This window comes from Pogoniulus pusillus, chromosome 5, assembly GCF_015220805.1.
Source record: "Pogoniulus pusillus isolate bPogPus1 chromosome 5, bPogPus1.pri, whole genome shotgun sequence".
Taxonomy (NCBI): domain Eukaryota; kingdom Metazoa; phylum Chordata; class Aves; order Piciformes; family Lybiidae; genus Pogoniulus; species Pogoniulus pusillus.
The window spans coordinates 19,571,247-19,597,802 of record NC_087268.1 but is presented as its reverse complement, the minus strand read 5'-3'; the positions used below and the strand labels follow the sequence as shown (position 1 = coordinate 19,597,802).

Genomic DNA, 26,556 nt, shown 5'->3' with positions numbered 1-26,556 from the left:
GACTTGGTTCTCCTTATTGCTAGAGTCCAGCCAGTGCTGAGCAGCCCAAGAGATGCTGCTGGGCACGGGGACGTCCAGGCTCCAGGCTGTGCTTCTGCCACTGCTGCTCGTAGCAAGGAGTCTCTAAACACAGTGGTGAAGGAACTGGGCAGGAGCCTGGATTTGGAATTCCAGCTGGCAGATGGTCAAGCAAGACAAGTAAGAGACATTTTTCTTGTTTCTTTGCTGTTTGAGAGTTCTCTTCATTGCCTTGTGGCAGCACAAGCCAATCAGGGCTGGGGAAAGGGAACACTTAGCTCTGAGCATAAAACTTTGGTGCCTGACTTCTTTCAAAGGGTGAGCAGAAGCAGCCAGAAGAGAAACTTGAAAGTGGGAGGAGTGCCTGGCAGCCCCTCAGGCAGTGCTGCCATTCAGGCAGGCCTGGCCAGGGTGGAGAGTCGGGTGGGGAGAAATGGAATAAAATCCAAGGAGGACAGCTGTAGAGTCTTGCAGCTGGGAAAGAAGCAGCCCAGGGAGCAGGAGCAGGATAGGCTGGGGGCTGGGGGCCCTGGTGGACAGAAGGATGGCCATGAGCTGGCAATGTGCCCTTTGTGGCCAAGAAGGCCAGTGCCATCCTGGAATGGATTAGAAGGGCTCCCAGAGACTGCAGAATCTCATCCAAGTGCTCCCACTAACACTATGTGCACTGCCAGCCCCTCCTCGTGCTCCCAGCATGGCTCCACTGTCCACTCAGTGCTCCAAGCGACCTCCAACTTCCCAGGCCTCCTAGTTATCCCCGTGTCATCCGAGCCCCTCTCAGTGATCCCAGTAACATCCGATGTCTCCCAGTGCTCCTAATGACCCCAGTCCCTGATGGTGCCGACATTGGTGCAGCGCTGCGCGTTTGTATGGACGTGGCACATGCACTCTGGTGCCTCATGCTCTCACCCTCATTTGCCCTGCTGCTGCTGTCGTGGTTTGGCAGGGGAGGGCACAGCTGGCTGCCGCATGTGAACTGCACTGCTCTGTGCTCTCAAAGGGCATTTTTAGTCCCAGGCTGTTTGCAGATTGAGGCTGAGTTTGCCCAGATCAAACCCGGCAGGTTTTTATTACTCAATGCTGTTTCCAGTATTGCCCAGTGCATCCCAGTGGTCCCCAATATTACACAGTCATGCCTACTGTTGCCAGTAACCCCAAAATTCTTTCTCAGTGCTTGCAGGAACCCCCAGATCTCCTTCCCAGTGTGGCTGCAGTGTCCTCCCAGTTACTCCCAGTATCCCAAACTCTTCCTGGTGCTACTGGTAAGACCAAGTGCTGCCCAGTCTCTGCCAGTGCTCCCTGTAATACCTATTGTGCTGCCCCTAATTTCCAGTGCACCCAGTAACAGACAATGCATCCCAGTCCCTCCTAGTGTTCCCAGTAACTCCAAAATCCTTTGCCAGGGTCCCCAGTAATACCCAGAGCCCTCCAGTCACTCCTGCTGCTCCCAGTGACTCCAAAAATCCTTTGCCAGGGTCCCCCATAATACCCAGAGCCCTTCAGTCACTCCTGCTGCTCCCAGTGACTCCGAAATCCCTTCCCATAATCCCAGACCTCAAAGGTCTTCCCAGACCCACCAGTGCTTCCAGTAACTCAAAAATCTCATCCAAGTGTTCTCCATTGCACTCTGTATACTCCCAGTATGGCTGCAGTGTCCTCCCAGGCCCTGCCAGTAAGTTCAAATTCCCTTCCTAGTGCTTCCGAGGCTTCTAGTATTCCCAGTAATTCCCCCATCTCCTTCTCAGTACTGCCATTGTTCCCAGTGTGGCCCTCATACCCTTCTAGTATCACCAAGTCTCTTCCTGCTGCTGCCAGTAAAACAAAGTGCTGCCCAGTCCCTCTCACTGCTCCCCATAATACTCAGTACCCCCCAGTCCCTGCAGTGTTCCCAGTGACACTCTATGCCATCCAGTGCTCCCAATGTAGCCCCAGTGTCCCATAGTCCCTCCCTCTGCTCCCAGTAATTCCAAAACCTGTTCTCAGTACTCCTAGACCTCCCCGTGCCTGCCCCTGTGCCATCTGCTGTGAAAGCTAACAGAAGGTTGTCCTCCAGATATGGTAGTGGCTTAGTAGTAGTGGTGGGATTGTGAGCTTGAGGCAAGACTTGGTGATCTCAAGGGTCTCTTCCAGCCTCAACAGATCTGTGGTTCCATGATTCTGAAATGACAATCAGGAGAGGGCAGTTAGTGTCAGCTACTGCATATCACTTAATATTTACTTATTTACTTCATGGCTCTTTATTATGTTATGCTCAAGGAATCTGCACAAGGCTGCCCTGGGAGGTGGTGGAGTCACCGTGCCTGGAGGTGTCCAAGCAGCGAGATGGAGGTGCACCCTCAGAGGTTTGCAGATGGCCCCAAACGGAGTGGTGCTGTGGAGAAAGCAGAGGGACAGGATGGCATCCAGAAAACACCTGGGCAGGCAGGAGAGCTGGGCCCAGGTGAAGCTTGTGAGGTTCAACGAGAGCAAATGCAGAGTGCTGCATGTGGGCGGGAGCAAGCCTGCCTGTCACTGCAGGCTGGGGGCGGAGGCAACAAAGAGCAGCCCTGGGGGTGCTTGGGAGAAGCTGAGTCTGAGCAGACCGTGTGAGCTTGCAGGCCTGAAGGAGTCTGTCAGAGGCGTGTAGGTGTTTGCCTCTCTTCTGTGGAGGTCTTCAGGTGTATGCAGGGGTGTGTAGAAGTCTCTGCATGTCTGTGTGTGTCTGTAGGGGCCTGTTAGAGGTCTCTAGGGTTCTATAGAGGCTTGTAGATGTCTGTAGAGGTCTGCGTGGATCTGTAGATGTCTCCGTGGGTCTGGAGGGGTCAGTAGTGAGATTTTAGGGGTTTGCAGGGATCTCCAGGTATCTGTAGGCATTTGTAGGTGTTGTGAGAGGTCTTTTGAGTGTCTGTAGGCATCTGTTCAGGTGTGTATGGGTGTGTAGAGTTGTGTAGATGTCTGCAGGGGTCTCTTAAAGGCCTGTAAAAGGGTCTAGGATCATGTTTGGGGATTCCACGGTCATCTAAAGAGGTACGAAATGAGGTTTTGGGGACATGAAAAGAGTTATTGTGGGCATCTAAATTGGTCTGGGGTCCTCTGGGGGTGCCTGAGGGGTCTCTATATTTGGTGGCCACAAGGCAGCAGGCATCTGCAGGCTGGTGCCTTGCTTTGTGTTCCGTGACTCTTGGCCAACCAGAAAGCACAGGGGATGGGCGTTCCAGCATGAAATGGGTTAAAGGGTGAGGCTTCCTGTGAAATGCCTTTGGGGTTTATTTAAAATTGTCTCACTGTTTTTTTCCCTTGTTGATTCCTACCACCCACCCGATTTTTTTTTTATGGAACTTAATTGCTTTACCCAAAATCAAGTTGGAGAGATGTGTGGAGCCTCAGCCACAAACCTTGACTGTTGGGGGATGCTTTGATAGCAGAATGCAGGCTGTTGGAAACCCAGTTCCTCCTTGCAAGTGGTTCAGAATGGGATTCCCTTTGGAAAATGGGGACAGAAACATCTCTCTGGTGAGTTGCTGTGAAGTGCCAGCCTTGGGGACTGATCTCTGACCACCTTGAACTTCTTATTTGGAGGAAGGAATTTCTTCCGCAGGCTTGTTACCTCCTGCTCTGTTAGCCCCTTTTGTGGAAAGAAGGAGAAGAGTTGGATTAAAGGCCCTCCTGGTTGGTTCTGCTGTTTGGGAGGGGGTTTGTATTTCTGTATTACTTTTACTACTTGTTGATAATTGTCTGTGTTTGTAAATATCTGTATATATTGTGTATATATGCTTGTGTATTTGTGCCACAGTGTAAATACAGCTTAATTCCTTAAAATCCAGCTGCCTGAGTTAGTCTGGTGAATTTGTGGGGGGGAGGGCAGGAAACTCCCAAATGACCATATCTGTATTTAATGTGCGTTCCTTTCTGCTTTCCGGCTGGAGAGCTGTTGCTGCTGATTTGTAGGAGGCCCTTAAAGGGCAGGGGTGGGTCGAGGTTTTAAATCCTTGCTGTAAATAGCATTTATGGCTTTAGAAACCTCCTTGCATATCAGATTGTGGGAAAATTTTTGTTAAAATAGAAAGTATTTACCCATATACATTAAATATTTTTTTTTGTTGAATGTTGTGGGTGTTCTTTTCTCTTTTACAGAGAATGAAGACTATGGAGGGAAAACTGAGGTGACTTCAGAGCAGTGATATTTTGGAGGAAAAAGCTGAACAGGTCTATTGGGAAGAAAACGAAAACTCTGGAGGAAAAATCTGAGGTAAACAAGAGGACACATGACATTTTATAGGGGAAAAAAAGTGAGTTGGTCTCTAGGGGATAAAAATTATGAAGATTGTAGGAGGGAAAAGCTGAGGTGATTGGATGGGATAGATCTGACATTAAGCATGGAAAACCTTAAGGTAATCCATAGGGGAGAATATGACCATTTTGGAGGGAAATCCCGAGGTAAGCGAGGGGATGTGGGTAACATTTTAGAAGAGAGACCTAAGGTAGTGCCTGTGAGACAAGACACTCTTGTGCTACCACAGTTAGTCAGAGGTGAGTCCCTTTGCCCAGAGTGCCTTGCCCGTCTCCCATTCTCCAGCCTGATGCCGATCCTCTTCGTGACGCCTCTTGCTTTGCCATTCCATGCCACACCTCCTCCACCATCAGTGCCAGCTGCTGCTGAGGAAGGAGCACAGACTTAGGCTTCAGTAGCACTTCCTCCTCCGTGCCCGAGGAAAACAGGGAACTCCCCGGGGGAACCACCCCTGGTCCGAGTGCCTTTGTGCTCAGCTGGCAGCCCGTGTGGGGTGCCTGCCTCCTTAGCTGGGTGCCAGGTGTAGGTGCCCCTAAAATGGAGGGGAGGAGCCTCCGTGGGCCTCTGGGACCAGGGCTGCCCTGTCGGTCGGGGCCCACTCATTGCCCTCATGTCCCAGGCACTTTCTGATGTCAGCAGCGACTGCAGCGCCCTGTAAGCAGGACCGTGCAGCCTCTGCGGCGGCTGCTTTGCGTGCCCAGCTGGATTTGTCCGGGGTTCCCGCCTCACAGCCCATCTCCAGTCCTGACTGGGAGTCTGCCGTGCGCCGCTTGGATGAGACAAGGCGAAGTGGGAGGTCTTTGCGGCTCTGGGGCTGCCTGCGGGTGGGAAGCTGGACAGGTGGTGCCCCTGGGGAGGTGTCCATTTCCCGCCGGTGTGGAGGAGGAGGCGCCAGTGAGGCCTAAGCCTGTCCTCCTTCCTCGGCGGTGGCTGGCACTGACAGCGGAGGAGGAACGGCACAGAACGGCGAGGCAAGAGGTGTCGAGAAGAGGAGGGGGCGTCCGTCTGGAGAAGAGGAGATGGGCAAGGCGCTCTGGGCAAAGGGACATGCCCCTCACCAAAGGTGTGGTAACACGAGATCTTTGCCATGACCTTGAGTGTGGCCTGAGTGGCTTTGTGCTGGCCGACCTCCCTGTGAGCCCGACTCAGTCTTTGCTTGTGTTGTGGTTTGCTCCTTTGGCTGCCCGGCTGCCCTGTAAGGAGGGCGCAAGCCAGTGTCTCCACGCCTGTGGGGGAAAGGCATCAACCTGGCCCCAGAGCCCCCCCTGTAAGCAGGGTAGGGTCATTTCCGCAGCCTCGGCAGCTTGTCAGCTGTCGGCTGCCTGCGCAGTGTGACTCCCTGTACTTGGGGGGTGTCCCGAGGCTTCCCTGAGCTTCACACAGTCTGGCGCGGCCAAGTCTGACCCTCTTCTCTCCTCCTCCGGGGTAAGTATGGCTGTCCCAACGGTGGCTGCCCAGGGCTTGCTCCCCGTCCTGGGAAGAGGTGTGTGTATGACCCCCCCCCCCCCCCCCCCCCCCCCTTGCCTCTGTGTGTATGTGTGCTTGTGTGCCTGAGCGTGCTTGTTGTTTAGGTTGCTGTGAAAAGTGCTGCAGCTTAGCTTAGGCTTCCCAGGAGGGAAAGAGGGGGCTCTGAGCAGTAACAGGGGAGTCTCATTGGAGTCCCTGAGTGGAGTGGGAGCTCAGCTTGCCCCTCCTTGTCCTCTAGGGACACAGAGAAGGCTGTTGCCCTTGAGAGGGCAAGCAGCGACCTGGTTCAGGAACGAGACGGTGACCAGTTCTTAGCCACGTTTGACCACGGCTCACACACACCGATGCGGTGGAGAACAAATGGCGTTTATTCGTGTACAGTGCTGGGTTATATAGTGTGGAATTATACATCATTTCCATCTGCTTGCATCACTACTAAATATTATTGGTTATGGCATTAAGGAGAGGGGCTCCTGTCTTTCTGGTCATCCCATTATCTTCTGGATGCCAGACCCTAGCTACCCACATCTCCCCCTTCCCTATGCTCAATAAGACTAGCTAAAATATGACATTTTCTTAAAGTATAAAATTGTAAAAAGTATAAAATTCTATATAAAAAGAGCATAGAAAAATAGTCACAGTATCAAAAAAATCTTAAGAGTAAACTTCAGTAGGAAGGCACTTTAAATGAGGTACTGTTGAGAACAATGTAGTGCAACCAAGTGTAGTTAGTGTAAAAGTATGAGATGAGAACATTCTTCACATTATCATTAGTAAAAACCCAAAGTGCTCGTACCCATCACATGTGAAAATTCCCTAAATATATTTCTAAGTCAGCTGCCATATATTGTACTATCCCTATCTTCTATAACTATTTTCTTCACAGTATAACATTCTTTGGTGCAAACCTAAGCTACTTTGTGCAAGATTATAGTAATAATAATGAAGGTATCTTGGAGTAGATCTTACTGCTCTACAAGCATGATGTCTATTGTCTGCAACCTACGTCTAACAAATGATACAAACATGTTCAGTACGCAGGGTCCAAAAACTAAAGTCAACACGATCATCGCGATCGGTCCCATCAGGGACCATTGTCTGTTTTAATCTGACTGGGGATACCGAGCCATGCCATGGCTGTTAACCAGTGTTGAATGGTTGCTTTGGAGTCAGCTTTGAGATGTTGTGTGTCCACTATCATTCCGCTGTAGGTATCTACAGTTACTGCCAGCCACGCTCGTGGCTTCAATAGCTGGCAAAGTGTAAAGTCTGTTTGCCATATTTCGGAGGCTTTAAGACCTCTGAGGTTGACTCCACTGGACCACAGTGGTGTTTTTTGACAGTGAGAGCATGTACCTACTACATGTTTGGCATCGTGATCGAGATCGTGCATCTCTTTGCTAGTGCTTTGGCTCCGATGTGAAGTGACTCATGCAGTTCGCGTGCATCTTTCAATGTCCACAATCCTTTTGCTGTGGCATCTGCTCTGTCATTGCCGATTTTGAAAAAAAATCCTTTTGTCGGGTTGTGGCTATTGACATGGATGACTGATATGGTGCCTTTTCTGGAAAACAGTGCTTCTTCTAGCAACATTGCTGCTGGAGATGTTGATACACTGGGCCCTGATGTGGCCAAACAGAGTTTTGCTACAAACATTGAGTCAGTTACGATGTTCAGGTGTTCTTCCGGGAATAGTCCACATGCTAATACTACAGCTGTTACTTCTAGCTGCTGAACTGAGAGCGTATTGTCAGTCGCTCTGACACTGTGCCATTCTTCTCCCGTCTGCCACACTGCTACTGCAGTTGAAGTCGTTGAGGATGCGTCTGTGAAAACTGTCAGTCCCTCTTGCGGCTGATCCATGACTTTTTGCGGGAGATCGACATCCACAATTGACAGCATTTGGGTCCAAGGGGGTTTTGCAGCGTACTTGATTTCTCCGCCGAATCCTACCAGAGCCACTGCTAGATGTTCTGACATCGCCACTGATTGCGTCGGAAGCTGTTTTCAGAGGGGCAAATATATTTTTGCTGGTTCTGTACCCAGGTGTCTTAGGGCAAGCTTTCTTCCTTTCCTGATGAGATTTCCAAGGCACTCAACCCCTGGAGACAATGCACGTGACACTTTTCCCAGAACTACCCACTGAATTGGTTGAGTTTTCTCGGGGGGCCCTTGGGCTAGTGCTCCTACTCCCCCTCCTTCTGTGAAGTGTACGTACAGATTGAGTGGTTCATCTGGGTTCCATCTGGCGAGCATGCTTGATGATACTTGTCGCTTGATAAAGTCAAGGGAATTCATCGCTTCTGCTGTCAGGGTCTTCTCTTCCCACGGATTTCTTCCTTTCAGCAGGTCATAGAGAGGGGCCATGGCTTCTGGAGGAATCATGACAATATTGCGAAGCCACTGCAGTGATCCTACCAATTGTTGTATAACATACAGCGTCTTGATGTTCCGTCGGATCTTTATTTGTGGGGGGTCACATAGAATTTTGTGATTCCAACTCCCAAGAAACTCATGTGTGGCCCTCTTTTGATTTTAGAGTCTGCAATTTCGAACCCATTTGATTTCAAGGTTTCTGATATTGTGACACCAGTTGATCTACTTGATTCTCTGATGGTGCGGCAACCAGGATATCATCCATGTACTGAATGATGGTCGCGTTTGGGTTGTCTTGCCGAACTGGCGCCAATGCCCAATCCACTGTGATTTGGCAGATAGTAGGCAAATTGATCATTCCTTGAGGCAGTACTTTCCATTGGAAGCACATGTTGGGACGCTGACTGTTCAGAAACACGACTGAAAAGGCAAACCGCTCTTTGTCTTCTTCATGCAGAGGTATTGAGAAAAAACAGTCTTTGATGTCAAGGATGGCACAGGGTTGTTCTTTCAGAATCATCTAATTCATAGGCAGCATCGTTTGGACAGGTCCCATAGGCTGAATTCTTTTATTTACCTCATGCAAGCCATGCAGAAGACGGAATCCTTTGCCGCTCCTTTTTAGTATTACAAAAACTGGGGTGTTTCATGGGCTGGTAGAGGGCTCTATGTGGCCTTGTTGCAGTTAGCAATCCACTAATTCAAAAAGAGCATCCATTCGAGGCTTTGATAGGGGCCACTGCTTGATCCACACTGGGTCTGGAGACTTCCATGTTAGCCTGATTGGTGGGAGTGGTAATGTGGCAGTGGTCCTCACAGTAAATTTGTCACCCTGGCTTTTAACAGAACTAGGGCGTCTCTTCCCAGCAGAGGTGAGGTTCCAGCTATGACATACGGAAAGAGGGTGATGGTCTTCTCTGGCCCTGTCTCAGTGTAAAGTGTTATTGCTATCAGTCCCGCGCTCTTTCTAGCTTTTGATACACCCCCCACTCCTCCTACCATGGGGGCCTCTACTAATTTCCAATCTGGTGGCCAATTTGCTTCTGGGATGACTGTAACATCTGCTCCTGTATCGATTAGGAAAGGGACATTGATGATAACACTGTTCGGAGTGTTGTGAAGAGAACACATTCCCCAGACCACTGGTCGATTATTACATTTTATTACCAATGCCACCCTGGGATCCCTCCCCCAGTTTGTGGTTCTGGCTGCCTCTGGTGTGAGGGCAGATCTGGCTGGGTTGTTGGCTGAGCTGTGAAACTGGTTGCTTCTCGGGGGGGCGGGTATGTGATAGGTGGGCTGGGATATGTCTCTCCCCATGCTGGGTAGGTGTAGTTGGGCTGCCTCATACTCCAGTTGGGAGAAGGCTGGATGCGACTTGGGTGCCCCCTCCCTCCCCCGTTTCCCAAGTTCCTTGATCTACAGTCTTTAGCAAAGTGTCCTTTCTTTCCACAGACCCAGCATATCCCTCTAAAGTAGCTACTGCGTGGGGGAGGTGCTGCTGGTGTTTCCCCTTTTTGGGTGCAATTTGCTTTCAGATGACCCATCAGGCCACATTTAATGCACACCATTGTATTGGCTACTGCAGTGTGTATAGCATTCACTGTTTCTTGTGTCTTGGCCATTGCTGTGTGGACAACCTCTTGGATTGGAAGGTCTTGTTCTTCTTTCACGACGTGTCTGATCATGTCTGCAATGCTTGCTCCTCTTTGCAGTGTTTGCAGTATCTCTCTGGTTGCTGGATAACACTGTTGGCACGTGCATTCTGTCATTGTTTGATTTCTTGCTTCTTTGGGTAGGGCTGAGGAATCAATTGCAGTTTGCAGGCCATCCACAAATTTTTTGAAACTTTCATTTTCACTTTACTTTATTGTGGTCCATGGTGGTGGTTTTGTGACAGCTGCAAAAGTTGTGTGGAGAGCCTCTCTGGCTGCACGGGTAGCTGTCAGGATTTCATGAGGCTCCATGTCTACAGCTTGCAGCAGAGGAGAGGGCATCGTTGGATCCTTGCCCATCAGCCTTAGTACACTGGAGCCATGTAGTGGGTGGTCTGCCCCTGTTATTTCAGCTATTTTATTTGTACAGTTTTCCTCCCAATCTTGTCTAAAAACAATCATCTCTGATCCATCAAATATCATTTTACAAATTTGTCTGATGTCAAATTGGAATCAAATTATCATTCCCAAAGAGACTATCTAAGAGGGTGGACACCAGGGGTGAGTTAAGCCCTTTTTCCACAATCGCTTTAACAATCGCTTGCACCCTTTTGGGATTCATCGGAGAGTATGTCATTTCTCCCTCCCCCGTCGCTTGGACTGGGTATGCTAATTTGGATGGTGGGACCCATTCGGCACATGCCGCGTTCACTTCTCTCAAGTTTGTGACAGACAGTTGTTTCCCTAACAACCCTTTTTTATTTTTATTAAAAGTCTCTTGCTGTTTATTTTTATTTGCTTCCATCTCCTCCTCCCCTGAGCTCGAATCGCTGTTCCGCTCTGTCTCGGTGCTGTCTGACTCCGAGCCGGAAGCCGAGTGACTGCTTGTTTCCGGATTTTGGTAGCTTTTCGCTGAGCTCCGACCCTGCCCTCTTTCTTTGTCCACTGGCTCCCTCCTTCTCTGCCCACCCCGCCCCTTGCTCGGGCTCTGTTTCCGCCCCTTCTTCTTACAGGTGGATGCCTTCTCTTTGTCTGTCTCACTCCACCTGCTGCGGGGTGGGGTGTCACCCTTGTGTGTGCTCTGATTGGCTTTTTGGCTCCTGTCCATGTATCCTCCCTCCGTGTCTTCACTCTCATTGTCTGACTCATCTGCCTCCCCTTTCTTCCCGCCACGTGCACCTTCACCACGCCCTTCACCTTGCCGCTCGGCGCCATCTTTAGGTGCATATGGAGGTGGCGGCTTCGTCCAGGTCTCTTCCGAACCTCCCCCCCCCCCCGCTGCCACATGCCTCACCTCCCGAATTAGCTCACCCCAGAGGGACTTCACTGGCACCTGTTCCTTCTTCAATGGGTCAGGAGGTGGGGGGGGGGGGGCTGTGGAGGGACATTTCCCTCCTGATCTTTTGTCTCAGCGAGACTGTTCTCACCCGGTGGGTCTTGTTATAAATTGAGAATGACTCAAAATCCAAGTGTCCAGGTTACAAATTTATTCAATTAGGCAAGTAGAATATGAGCAAAGTTACAGCGCTGGACGACAGGGGAGTCACCGCTCCGCCAACTGCCGTGACAAGTCTCTTCATTAGCCTATATTTATACTATGTTGTCTGCGTTGTTCCGCCCTGCAAATTACATAAATCCATCCTTTCTGCGCATGTTCCTTCTTTTGGGTTAGGGTCTTCCTTCCCTTCTGGTGGTCGTTGAAGATGAAGTAAGCAGTCCTCCTCAGGTGTCCTCTGGTTCACCCGTCTCCATATATGGACTTCCTTTGGCTGGTTAATGTCCCGAATCCCACTTCTCAAAATTAAAGCTTAGTCCTTGGAACATGACTGATTAATGTCCGAGTCCCACATGTGGCATGTTTTCTCTTATCTCAAAATTAAGGATGCACCTAAAGCTTAGTCCTTGGAACATGACTGATTAATGTCCCGAGTCCCACATGTGGCATGTTCTTTCTTATCTCAAAACTAAGGATGTACCTAAAGTTTTAGTCTTTGAAATACTCAGCAATTAGCTAGCTTATTCTTTGCACATTACCATCTATAGCATGACCTCTGGGTTAGGCATATCTCCTGATTTGCAACAGCTGTATATACGCTGCCTTTTGCAGCTAAGCATGCTTAACATTCTATTAAAAGATTTGTTTATTGGATAATTACAATTACCTATTACAATTCTATTAAAATGTTTCCTTATTAACAATTGCAATCACCTATTACAATTCTATTAAAATGTTTCCTTATTAACAATTACAATCACCTATTACAATTCTATTAAAATGTTTCCTTATTAAACAATTACAGTCACCTATTACAATCCCCCCTTTTTCTTTTTCTCATTTGTTTATTAAAGAAACCTTTTTACTCCCCTGTTTCTGATTCATTGTAAGACTCTTCTGATGTGGGTACAGCGTTATAACCTGTGTCTCTGTTCAGAGCTAAGATAAACAGTTTAGCAGTATCAAAGCGATTTTTAACTAATCTTGTAATATAGTTCAGGATACATGGCCCAAATACCAACACCATTATTATAACAATAATTGGTCCTGCCAGTGTGGATAGGATGTTTGTGATCCATGGAGATGTGTTAAACCAATTTTCATACCATAATTTTCCATCACCCCTTTCCTTTTTACGTTGCTCTAATCGTTTCTGTAACTCATTCATTGAATCTATCACCACTCCAGTATGATCTACATAAGAACAACATTCCTCCTTTAAGGCTACACACAGGCCACCTTCTTTTAATAGCACTAAATCCAGTCCTCGTCGATTCTGCAATGCCACTTCGGATAGTGATTTTACTGAGGTAGCTAGCTTCTTTATGTCTTCTTCTAATCGGTTAAGATCCTCATCCACTGCCGATTGTAATGATTTTATTTCCTGACTTTTCACTAGTGAAGCAATTCCAGTTCCTGCTCCCACACCTCCTGTTATTAACAGAGCAGCTATGGTTATAGCAGTGAGGGGTTCCCTTGGACTTATGGGTAATCCCCGTTCAAAATAATGGTACACCTCTTCAGGAGTATGGTACATGATTCTAGGAACTATAGAGACCTGTATGCAGAATTGAGATACTTCAAAAATCTGGAGGGATAAACAAGGAGTGATTCCTGTATCAGAACATATCCACTTGGCTCCTTCTGCTGGAATTATCCACTTATATGCTCTATTCCTAGCGCTTTCCAAGGCGTCTTTTCCAATAGTGTAATTACATAACAGTTTGTATCTATCAGGAACTTCTCCTACACATTTCCCTTGTCCTCTTATCATTTGCAAAGTTATTCCCTGGGTCTGGTTCCTCTGCTCATCCCAGTCGCATTCAGCTGGGTTAGTACCTTTTGACCAGTGTATCCCTTCCGCTCTTCCTACTGCTTCGTAAAAAGGTGGTCTCATACTATAACATAACCAACAACTTTCAGTTAAGTTTGGTTCACTTCGATTAAGTACCTGATATGAGGTTTTCATCAAATTCCATAATGGATCACTCTGTATGGGAATCATATCTTTAGATAATGTTCCTGATGTTACTGATGGTGTTTGAGTTGTGTTAGAAGGTTTAGCTCTATAGGTGGTGTTCTTCGTACCATTAATATTTTGAGGGTCTGTTACCGGAGATGTTACTCTGGTGGAACCTGGATTTAGATATGTATTTGGGCCCATGGCTATTGGGTCATGTAAGAGCCGTTGTTTAATTATTTTTATGAATCCTCCTCTATCTTCTCCTGGCTCTCTTACTCTAACTCCCCAAAGTTTCCCAACTTCCCATTCTCTTTTCAGAGGGGTTTTGACAGTTAATCTTAAACTAGTGCAACTTGCTGGATAGGCTTTTCCCATAATATCTCCATTATGGGAATAAGTAGGTGGTTTACAATTTTTGGGAAGCCATTCCAGCCGGAGATCAGGATCTCGTTGAACTCCCCACTCAAGTGCTATGGTTTCGCAACCCCAATATCCACAGTAATACTGCCCTGGATAATTACAATAGCTTTTTCCAGGGTTTGAAGCAGGACAGAAATATAAAGATAATTCATTTCCCCTGGCTCTCGCCAGTCGATTAACTGATTCAAATTTTTCACACAAAGATATTATCATTTGACATGACGTGATGTTAAACGTCGGAGTCTCCACTCCCTGATAGGTTGCAATTATTTTCCCAAGTTCCAACTGATACATTATCCACCTCCAGGGTTCATGGGGATTCCCTGCTTCAACTATTGGAGCCATCCAGATGAGTGAGTAAATGCAAAAAATGGTCAAACATTTTTGAAGTTTTGTATTATTTAGCTCACCAGTCCTTAGGAAGTTCTGCCAATGCTTTCTTTTTATTCCATGCTCCTTCCTGGATCCTCCTCTGCCTCGCTCGTCGACTTGGTTGCAGCAAGCCACGAGGTGTTCCATCTTCTTGGCAGCAAGAGTCATCCGTCCGGAGTAACTTACCCTTTTTTATTTAATCTTCTGAGATATGCTGGTCAGGCCTTCACCTTAACCATATACTCAGAACATCCAGCGGTTAGAGCTTCCATTCGGCACTGGACCTGAACTAATTCAATCACAAATGGTATAGATTCTCGTGGGCTAAAACAATAGGAGTTTGGGTTTACTTCAAAGGTTTCGTAAACCCAATGTAGCGGGTCCCACAATGAAGTGGGATCTCTAGATTCTAGGTATTGCAGAGTTTGATATGTGATTTCTCTTTTTCCTTATAACTAACATCACATACTCCCCTAGGGGGAAATCCGTCTCTACAATGAGCCCACCATTTTTTCTCGACACTTTTTGCATTTAAAACAAACAAATGGATAGCATATGCACCCTGGTTTTCCACAAAAGATCAATACATCTATATTACATATAACTGTAGTGGGGTCCTTGGTGAATCTAACACATCTGCCATATAATGCCCAATCCCTTTCACTGTTATCTTGGTTCATGAACACACACCGTATCCACACTTTGCAATTCTCCACAAATAAAATATTAACAAAGAAATTAAAACAGCTATTGAAAATGCTATTATAAACTGTACTCCTAAAGGCAAAGAACGAAATTTGTCAAAAATGTATTCAAAAATATCTGAAATCATGATTCATCTTTTCAAGATTATTCTAGTATCTCCAGGAACACTGGTTATCTTCCACTGGGGTGGCACTGGTCCCTTAATTCGGCTGGCATGCGTCCATCCACGTTCAGCAGTTCGGATCGCTGTTTCTGTAGTGAGCAACACAAGATAAGGTCCTTCCCATTTAGGTTTCAAAGTTTCTTCTTTCCAGGTTCTAATCATCACCCATTCACCTGGTGTAATATTATGTATTTTCAAATTCAATGGTGGTCTCTGGACAATCAATCCCTTTTTCCACAACATTTCCCTATGTTCAGCCAATTTTGATATATACTCTTGTAATTCTTGATCTCTTATTAATACATTATCTTGAGGATTCTCAATCCTATAAGGCATCCCATATAACATTTCGAATGATGATACCCCCAGATCTGTCCTTGGTCTTGTTCTCAAAATCAACAATGCCACTGGTAAACACTTTACCCATGATAACTTTGTTTCTACCATCAATTTAGTCAAAGTACTTTTGATTTCTGCATTTATTCTTTCTACTTTTCCTGAGCTTTGTGGATGCCATGGAGTATGGTAGTCCCATTTAATCCCTAATGCTTCGACCAATTCTCGAACAATTTTTGAAATAAAATGAGGTCCCCTATCTGAGTCAATAATTAGAGGTACCCCATATCTTGGTATAATGTTTTCAAGTAAAATTTTAATTACCTGATTTGTAGTAGCTCTAGCAGTTGGAAATGCTTCTACATAATTTGTCAAATGGTCCACTATTACCAATAAATATTTATATCTTCCAACTTTAGGTAATTCAGTAAAATCAATTTGTATATTCGAGAAGGGTCGGTAGGCAGGGGGTCTCCCACCAAGGGGCTTCTGTTGTTTACGGTTATGATTTACTTTGAGACAGGTTTCAGAGGAAAGTATCACACCTTTTGCCAAGTTGTGGACTCCTACACATGTATATTGTTGCTCAAAATGGTCCACCATAAAGCTTGGGCTCCCCAATGAGTCTTCTCATGTACTTTTGTAAGTATATCTACAGCTAGTCCCTTGGGTAAAACTTCCCGCCCGTCTGGCAGTACAAATTTGCCATCTTTTTCTACAACCCCCATTTGTTTTAATTTTTCCTTTTCATTTAGATCAAAACTCTTTCCATAGTCCTTATTTTGTACAGCCATTGTTAATATAACGTGTATGTTCCCAGCTGCTTTCTTTGCTTCTGTATCAGCTATGTTATTTCCTCTAATCTGATAATTAGTTCCCCTTTGGTGACCTTTTATATGTACAATTGCTATTTTCTGTGGTCCTTTTAATGCTCCCAAAACTCTCTTAACTAATTCCTGATGAATCAATCCTTTTCCTTGTGAGTTTATAAAACCTCTTTCTTCCCAGATTTTTCCAAACGTGTGTACTACTCCAAAGGCATACTTAGAATCAGTATATATGGTTCCCTCTTTCCCTTTTAAGTGTTCTAAGGCTTTCCATAGGGCATATAGTTCACAGGCTTGCGCCGACCAACTAGCACTTAAGGGTCCCAATTCCTTAAGTTTGAATTCTCCTTTAAGCAACTGGACAATGGCATATCCTGATATTCTTTTCCCTTCTACAATCCGGGATGATCCATCCACAAAAAGAATTTCTCCCTTGTCAAGTTCTTCTTCTTCTAAGTCAGGTCTTATCCTGGTTTGTTGCTCGATAGTTTGTAAACAATCATGGACCAGTGTTTCTTCTTTTCCTGGATACAAGAATTCGGCAGGGTTAACAGCAGCAGTTAATTTTAGATCTAACCTGGGGGATTCTATTAAGATTCCTTCATATTTCAGAAGCCTGCTATCTGTCAACCACTTTTCAGCCTTTTGTTGTAATATTCCCCTGATGTTATGGGGGGCATATAGAATGACTTCTCCCCCAAAGGTAATCTTGTTAGTCTCTTCAAGTAGAATAGCAGCAGCAACTACAATTTGTAAACAGCTGGGCCAGCCCCGACTCACAGGGTCTAACACTTTTGAGAGATATGCTACTGGTTTCTTTTGTCCAGCCCACTCCTGAGTCAATACCCCTAGAGCCGTTCCTTCACTTACATTCACAAACAGATGAAACGGCCGCTTTAAGTCTGGTAATTGTAAGACTGGAGCCTGACTCAATTCTATTTTTAACTGTCTTATCTTATCTTCCTCTTCTGTGTTCCAGCGAGGTAATTTATCCTCACTTAATTTTTCATACAAAAATTTAACTTTACCACTATAATTTTCTATCCACTGTCTGCAGTATCCTAATAATCCTAAGAGTTGTCGAATCTGCCTTTTAGTCTTTGGTATTGTAAGCTCGGAGATCCCTTTAACTCGCTCCGGGTCTAAAATCTTTTTTCCTTGGAATATGTAATGCCCTAAGTACTTTACTTTCTCTTCTACAAACTGCACCTTGTCCCTTGAGACCTTTAGTCCCTTTTCTGCCAAAAAGTTTAATAACTTTATGGTATCTTGACTTACTCTCTCCTCCTCTTTTCCTGCAATGAGGAGATCGTCCACATATTGTAAAAGGACATTTTCTTCATGTGTCTGGAATTCCCGCAGAAGTTCCTCTAACACTTGGCCGAATAGGTTTGGTGACTCTGTGAATCCCTGAGGCAGCACCGTCCATCTTAATTGTTGTTTTCTATTTGTTTCTGGGTCTTCCCATTCAAAGGCAAAGTAGTCTCTACTTTCCTTAGAAATCGGGCATGCCCAAAAGGCGTCTTTTAAATCAATTACACTATACCAGGAATTATCTGGCCCTAATTTACTCAAAAGTGTATATGGATTTGCTACCACAGGGAACCTAGTAATTGTCCTCTTATTGATTTCTCTTAAATCATGCACCAACCTATATTTCCCATTTGATTTCTTTACTGGTAAAATGGGTGTATTAAAAGGAGACATACAAGGTTCCAAAATTCCTTGTTTCAAAAGTCTGTCTACCTCTGGTTTTAATCCTTTCCTTCCTTCTAATGGGATGGGATATTGTTTGATTCTGACAGGTGAGTTAGAAATTTGTATGTCCAGTGGAGGTATGTTCAGTCTACTTATGGTTTCTGGATCATACCATACTTCGGAATTTATTTGCTCTTCATCTTTAATTGTTAACGGATAATTTAATACCGTAACCTCCTGTTTCTCTACTTTAATTTCTAGTTTCAATTCTACAATCATGTCGCGTCCCAGTAGATTATACTCTGCTTCAGGGACCAAAAGCAAATCTCCAAGCCCAAATTTATTTTCTGTTTCAAATATCACATTTTTTATTTTATGAACCCGAAAGGGTTCTCCTTTTGCTCCAATCACCCTTGTGGTTTCATTAGAAATTTCACATCCCCGGGGGAGGGTTTGAATTGTTGATTTTTCAGCTCCAGTGTCTACTAAGAATGTAAATTCTTGCTTTTGGGGACCTATTTTGATCTTTATCAAGGGCTCCCGATGACTTCGGTCCCCTAAGAGATAGAGCCCCTGACTCCCCTATTCTATTTTCTGTATCTCCTCATCTTTAATCCTTTCTCTGCAGTTTTTCTTAATGTGCCCTTTCTTGTTACAGTAGTGACAAGTTATTGCTTCTCTTTTCTTCACTTCCTCATCCGAATTTCCCATCCTGGCTCCTACTGTTTTTCGCTCAGGGGTTTTATTGCCCCTATTTCCTTCTCTGACTGCAGCTGCCATCAACTTAACCTGTCTTTTCTCACTTACTTCTTCTCTCCTAACGTACACTTTCTGTGCTTCCCTCAAAAGTTCATCTAAACCTTTATCCTGCCACTCTTCTAACTTCTCAATTTTCTTCCTAATATCCTCCCATGATTTAGCTACAAACTGAGTTTTCAGCAGGGCTTGTCCAATTGGATGATCAGGATCCACTCCTGAATACAACTGCAATGCTTTTCTTAATCTTTCCAACCATTCGGTTGGACTTTCATCTTTCTTCTGTCTTTCACTGAATGCTTTATTAATATTTTGGCCCCGCGGCACAGCTTCCCTAATTCCCTGGATTATAATAGTTCTTAAATCTTGCATGTGGGTCCTATGTAATGGATCCTGGTTATTCCAATTCGGCCGTTGTAGTGGCCACTTAATGTCTGCTTGAGGTCCCTGGGCATGTTGGGCATCCCAAATCCTCATACCAGTTCTTCTGATCATGTCTCTTCTGTTGTAAATAACTGACTAATTATAGACTGCATCTCATCCCAAGTATAAAGATTAGGACCTAAGAATTGATCCAATCTCTCTGCTACTCCTAATGGGTCTTCAATTAATTTACCCATCTCATTTCTCTTAAACTCTCTCAGATCTCCTGAATTCAGAGGTACAGAAATGTACCCTATTGTTGGTTGTGGTCCTCCCATAGGCATTTCCCTTAAAGGGTATTGCAAGACATCTTTCTGGCTCCTAGTTTGTCGTCTGGGAGGAGTAGGAGTTTTAGTTAATTTAATTGTTGATGTGGAGCCAGAGCTTTCTTGTCCCGTCTGCTGTAAATTGGGTACAGGCACGGGATCTGGTGAGGTTCTTACTACTGGGGGTGCTGTGGGTGGAGTGGGTGGTTCAGGAGGGACATAGGGTGGTGGTATTAATAAAATGTCTTCCTCCGTTTTTCTTTTCTCTTTCTTTTCCTCCTCTTTATTGCCTGTTTCCTTTAAGGGGAATAAGGCAGTTGGTCCTGATGTTTTTATCCAAACTTCTGCATACTGACCTTCTTCTGGATTAAAGGGTCGTTTATTATTGACCCAAACATTCAATTTTTGTCTGACCCAATCCTCTGAGGACCCAAAAGTCGGCCAGAACACATTCTTACTAATCTCTTTCCCCCCCCATATCCTTGTACAATAAAATATCATTTGATATTTAGTCTTACCCCTTGTCCCAGGGTAATTATTCCAGTTATCTAACATTACCGATAAGGGGGTTTCCTTAGGTATAACGGGCAGCAAGCCCATGGGATCAGAGGACTTGCTCCCCCCTGCCCCCATCTTCCTCGCTCCCCTTATTCCCGGCCCCCCTTTCTCTCAGTTGCCGTACTCTGGGAAAACACTATCCCACCCGAACGGTAACCCCTGCAACCCTTGTGCAGTATATTCACGCGCCCCGCGTCTTCCTCCGGGCTCCGGGAACAGACTATCCTATCCGAACGGTAACCTAACCCCTGCAACCCTTGTGCAGTATATTTACACGTCCCGCGTCTTCATCCGGGCTCTGGGAACACACTATCCCACCCGAACGGTAACCCCTGCAACCCTTGTGCAGTATATTCACACGTCCTGTGTCTTCATCCGGGCTCTGGGAACACACTATCCCACCCGAACGGTAACCCCTGCAACCCTTGTGCAGTATATTTACACGTCCCGCGTCTTCATCCGGGCTCTGGGAACACACTATCCTATCCCACCCGAACGGTAACCCCTGCAACCCTTGTGCAGTATATTCACGCGTCCCGTGTCTTCATCCGGGCTCTGGGAACACACTATCCCACCCGAACGGTAACCCCTGCAACCCTTGTGCAGTATATTTTTGGGCAGCAAGCCCATGGGATCAGAGGACTTGCCCCCCCCTTGCTCCCATCTTCCGGAGTACCAATCAGTCACACACACACTCGCTCCCCTTATTCCTGGCCAAGTCCCTCGCGGGATATGGGAACCGCAGTACTCAAAGGGTCCGCACTTCGCTTGGGTTGGTGCCGAGCTGCCGGCCCCCCTCTCAGTTGCTGTACTCCGGGAACACCCAATCCCGCCCGAACGGTACCCCCTGCAACCCTTGTGCAGTAAACTTACGCGTCCTGCGTCTTCGTCCGGACTTCTGTGCACAAAAATTTATGGGATTGACCGGTTTACCACTTTGCTCAATATTCTGTTTTAGGTTCGTCGGTCAGGTTGAAGCAAATTCTCTTCCCTCTAGCAGGACCTCGGGTTAAGCCCGAGAGGCGCCTTCCCACAGAGTCAGAGACTGCTTTCCCTGATCCGAGTCACGGCACCAATTGTTATAAATTGAGAATGACTCAAAATCCAAGTGTCCAGGTTACAAATTTATTCAATTAGGCAAGTAGAATATGAGCAAAGTTACAGCGCTGGACGACAGGGGAGTCACCGCTCCGCCAACTGCCGTGACAAGTCTCTTCATTAGCCTATATTTATACTATGTTGTCTGCGTTGTTCCGCCCTGCAAATTACATAAATCCATCCTTTCTGCGCATGTTCCTTCTTTTGGGTTAGGGTCTTCCTTCCCTTCTGGTGGTCGTTGAAGATGAAGTAAGCAGTCCTCCTCAGGTGTCCTCTGGTTCACCCGTCTCCATATATGGACTTCCTTTGGCTGGTTAATGTCCCGAATCCCACTTCTCAAAATTAAAGCTTAGTCCTTGGAACATGACTGATTAATGTCCGAGTCCCACATGTGGCATGTTTTCTCTTATCTCAAAATTAAGGATGCACCTAAAGCTTAGTCCTTGGAACATGACTGATTAATGTCCCGAGTCCCACATGTGGCATGTTCTTTCTTATCTCAAAACTAAGGATGTACCTAAAGTTTTAGTCTTTGAAATACTCAGCAATTAGCTAGCTTATTCTTTGCACATTACCATCTATAGCATGACCTCTGGGTTAGGCATATCTCCTGATTTGCAACAGCTGTATATACGCTGCCTTTTGCAGCTAAGCATGCTTAACATTCTATTAAAAGATTTGTTTATTGGATAATTACAATTACCTATTACAATTCTATTAAAATGTTTCCTTATTAACAATTACAATCACCTATTACAATTCTATTAAAATGTTTCCTTATTAACAATTACAATCACCTATTACAATTCTATTAAAATGTTTCCTTATTAACAATTACAATCACCTATTACAATTCGATTAAAATATTTCTTTATTAAACAATTACAGTCACCTATTACAGGTCTGAGGTCTGCGTGACTGCCCCGACTCCTGCTTTCAGAGTGACTAACAGATATTCCTTAGCCACCTTCCAAGTTTCCTTCTCCTGCATGGCTGTTTTCAGAGTCTGTTCGACTCTGCTCCAAGCCTTTAGATGTTTTGCGCACCTGGCAGATTTTGTTTCTTCCGCTAATGCCTTGGTGCATTTATCCCACACCTCTTGGTGGAGTATCTCCATTGGCTGGTCAATGACCCCAATTTGTAAAAGTCTCGCATAGCGAGAGTAAAATCCTTAACCTTACAATTTATATGCCGCTGTTTATGTAATTGAGGTATGACCTTCACAAGAGCTTCCATCTTCCTTGCGGGTCCCGGGGGCATCCCTCCTTCTCCACCTGCCGAGCTGGTCCAGCAGCTCCAACAGCCGTTCCTGGAGCGCAGGTGTTTTCCCGGGTTTCGGCACCGCTTGTTGCCCTTGAGAGGGCAAGCAGTGACCTGGTTCAGGAACGAGACGGTGACCAGTTTTTGGGCACGCGTGACCACGGCTCACACACACCGATGCGGTGGAGAACAAATGGCGTTTTTTCGTGTACAGTGCTGGGTTATATAGTGTGGAATTATACATCATTTCCGTCTGCTTGCATCACTACTAAATATTATTGGTTATGGCATTAAGGAGAGGAGCCCCTGTCTTTCCATACATCCCGTTATCTTCCGGATGCCAGACCTTAGCTACCCACATAAGGCCCAGTAGTTGAGGGCCTGGGTCTCTGGCTCCGTGGCAGCCTGTCCTGTTGTCAACGTGGCATCTCAACAGCCCTGTAGTTGGGGCCTGTGTGATGAGTTGTGGAGCCTTCTGTCCCCCACTGTCCCTGTGTGTCACCAGGAGCGGCCTGAGGTCCCTGTAAGCTGGGCCTGGGAGGCTGTTTTAGGCAGCTAACAGGAGCGTGCCTTCCTGGGCCTTTGGAGGGTTGATGTGGCTCCCTGGGCTCCTGAAGAGGTGTTGCTGTGCTGCAGCCAGGAGGGCCAGCCCGTAAGTTGGGCACAGGCTGGACCCCGTGGCTCCGTAGGCATTTTTGGGAGTGCTGAGGCGAGAGCAGCTGCCCTGTAAGTAGGGCTGTGTGTTGCAGTGCCTGGCGGAAGGTTGGAGGGAACCCCCCTGTAATCAGGGTGGATATGTCTGGCTCCAGGCTTTCAAAGGCATGGCGTCAGGTTTGTTTAGCTTAGCATGTATGCCTCAGCCCCAGGCTTGGAGTTGGGGGGTCTCCCGCCGTGACGCAGGCCTTTGGCTGTGAAACCCCGCTGCCTGGCTACTGAGTTTCCTTCCTGTAGCTGCAGGAGCAGTCTGAGGTCTACGTGACCATCTCTCAGATGCAGGTCTTGTGTTGCCCCACACTATTCCACGAACCCAGTATATTTGGCAGAAAGTTTTCTTGAAAATGGTTTTTAAAGATTGGATGAGACTTCTCAGTGAGTTGGGTGACTTCCTGTCCTTGGACTTGGCATTGAAGTTGAGACATTGTCTTGAGCTCCCTCTTTTGTGGAGTTTGGTAATGGTCGGACCCATGATCTTCATGATTTGTTGTTTCAAATTGAAGTGATTCGAAGTGTCTATGACTTAAAGCTAAAGTTCTGCTGTACCCTGAGTATACATGAGTATACATAGTTGTATCCTTTTTATTGAGTACATCCATTGGTGAAATGACCACAGGAGGTGCGGAATCATAGAATCATAGAATCAACCAGGTTGGAAGAGACCTCCAAGATCATCGAGTCCAACCTATCACCCAGCCCTAGCCAGTCAACTAGACCATGGCACTGAGTGCCTCATCCAGTCTTTTCTTGAAGACCCCCAGGGACGGTGCCTCCACCACCTCCCTGGGCAGCCCATTCCAATGGGAAATCACTCTCTCTGTGAAGAACTTCTTCCTAACATCCAGCCTATACCTACCCTGGCACAACTTGAGACTGTGTCCCCTTGTTCTATTGCTGGTTACCTGGGAGAAGAGGCCACCCCCCACCTGGCTACAATGCCCCTTCAGGTAGTTGTAGACAGTAATAAGATCACCCCTGAGCCTCCTCTTCTCCAGGCTAAACAGGCCCAGCTCCCTCAACCTCTCCTCATAGGATTTGTGTTCCAGGCCCCTCACCAGCTTTACCATAAAAAGGGACAAAGTAAAAGCACCTGCCAGACAAATACAGTTTCTGGGAGTTTGGTGGCAGGATGGTCACTGTCACATTCCACAGGATGTGCTAAAGGAAGTCTCCACCATGGCAGTTCCTGTGACTAAAGAGGACACTTACAGTTTCTTGGGTGCAGTGGGATTTTTGGAAACCTGGATTCAGTCAGATTGTTAAACCTCTGCAAGATGTCACTTGTGAAAGGAACAATTTTGAGTGGGGACCTGAGCAGCAAGCAGCCTTTGATCAGATAAAGTGAGTAGTCTGTGCAGTGGGCTTGGGAGCAGTTCAGACTGGTCCAGATGTTAAAAACATTTTGCATCCAAATGCAAGTGCCAGTGATCCAACCTGGAGCCTTTTGGCAGAGGCTCCAAATGAGACACGTGGTGTGCACTTGGTTTCTGGAGTCATTGGTGCAGAGATTCAGGAGTGAATTACATTCCAAAAGAGAAAGAAATACTAGCAGCTCATGGAAGAGTAAAAGCACTTCTGAAGTAATTTTAACAGTCACAACTTCTTTCAGCTCCTAGATTACCAGTTTTGAACTGGATGTTCAAAGGCAGAGGTTTCTCACCACATCGTGCCACAGATGCACCCTGGTTTAAGTGGATAGCTTTGATAAGCCCAGGAGCACAAATGGGCACTCTTGCATGACCTGGTCTGGTGAAAGTGTTCACCAATTGGCCAGAAGGCACAAACTGTCCAAAATCTCCAGCAGAGAGAGCAACCTGTGATGAGGAATTTTCTCCTTATGGTGATCTCTCTGATCAGGTAAAGAACCATGCTTTGTTCACAGATGGTTCCTGTTGTCTTGTTGGGAAGAAGCGAAGGTGGAAGTCAGCAGTCTGGAGTCTTGGCAGGAGAGTTACTGAAGTGAGAGATGGAGAAGGTGAATCCAGTCAATTTTCTGAAGTAAAAGCTGTCCAGCTTGCTCTTGGTGTGGCTGAATGTGAAAATTTGGCTATCCTTTACCTCTACACTGACTCGTGAATGGTAGCCAATACTCATGGGGTTGTCTAAAAGACTGGAAAAAGAATTGTTGGCAGATGAATAAAACTCTATTTCATGTGCTGGTCTATGGAAGGAAATTGATGGTTGCCTTGAGAAAAAGCCAGTGCAAGTGTGGCACAGAGACACACACGGGCCTAAGAACAAAGCTACTCAGGAACGTAAACACAACCATGGGGCAGATCAAGCTGCTAGTGTTTCTCAAGTTGATACAAAGTATGATCTTGACCTTGATAGGAAACATGGAGGTGAGCGGTTCTGGGCTTGGTGGACAGTAGGGTGCCCAAAGGGTATTTTTTAAAAATCTGTTTAGTCTGCTAATCAGGACACGTTTCATGCCCTCAGAGGCCCATCCTGGGTTGGCAGAGGAAGGGCAGCAGCTCTCAGAGAGATGGTGCCCACAAATCACAGCCCACTTAAGCCAGGTTTATTAGCAGCTGCCTGCCCAGCCAGGCTTTCCCTTCTGATCCTTCCTCCTTATCACTCTACCAAATACGGAGCAAGTGCCTGATGAGAATGTGTGGAGGCAGAGCCTTGCCAGCCTGCATCTCAGCCCATGCTGATGTGCAGCTTCTCCCTGCTCAGACAGCTCTCAAAGATGCTTTGCTTGTGACTCTTGTCATAAATAACAGGAACAAACTTGCATTCATGCAAAAATAAGGCTTTTAATAAAGTTGCAGGAATCAAGCAATGTACAGGCCTGGGTGTGCAGGGAGACTCTGCTCTACCCTAACGCACACACTTTGTCTTCAGTTTTCTCTTTTTATATCCTATTCTATTACATATTCATTACTAATTCTAAGAAAAGGTTGGGTTTTCCTTATCAGTTTTAGGAATGGGAGGTGTCTCTTCCACACATGTCTCTTTTTATCCGGTGGTCTCTCTGGTGGTCTTCAGTGATGAAGTAAGGGGTCTTCTTCAAGTGTCCTTTCCATGAACTCTGAACTCCTTTGTGTTCCTCTGTTTGCTCATGCAAAAAGGTGGTGCAAGGAGGAATGCAGCTCCATTCAAATCCCCCCTTCCTCCCTTTGCTCATGCAAAAAGGCTGTCTCTTCCACGTGCCTCCCTTCTCCACCAACCTTTCTAGTTACTTATGACTGTTATCTTAAGCCTATTGCATACCTTTGCAATGGTGGTGCAAGGAAGAATGCAGCGCCATTCAAAATCCCCCTTCCTCCCTGTCTGTGACCTCTTGCCATGAATTGATTGGATCAAACATATATTTCTCACAATCCCCCATTTGCTTTTTGATCAGATTGATTTGTGTCTTAGCTTCAAATCTGGCAATTACTTGCTCTAGAGAGTTTAACTCTCCATTTTTTATCCTTTCTTTTGTTGCCTGAAAAATGATTATAGGTTGGGGTTTGGTTCTCTCTTCTGGGTTATCGGGTACAATGGTCACTTGCATCCCTTGCACAACCATCGTGATCAGTCTTACAAAACATGGAATGAGACAAGATACAATTAATATCACAATCAGCACTCCCCCTCCCACCAAAGCCAATTTAGTGAACCAATTGCTTACTCCCAGGTTATTTCACCAGTTCCCTAAGTTTACCCCATTCCAGGTTTGTACCGGGACATGAGCAGATCTCTTCATCTCTTTTACCAGTTGATTAACA

General features: G+C 46.2%; 1 long non-coding RNA gene across 1 annotated transcript; it reads right to left on the bottom strand.

Annotated features, from left to right (window-relative positions):
• Window positions 1–1,022: 1,022 nt before the first annotated feature.
• On the bottom strand, window positions 1,023–2,388 carry LOC135175372 (uncharacterized). Its single transcript, XR_010302342.1, has 2 exons — window positions 2,319–2,388; window positions 1,023–2,175 (listed from the first exon to the last, which is right to left on the bottom strand). It is a non-coding gene; the product is annotated as an uncharacterized LOC135175372 (long non-coding RNA).
• Window positions 2,389–26,556: the final 24,168 nt, after the last annotated feature.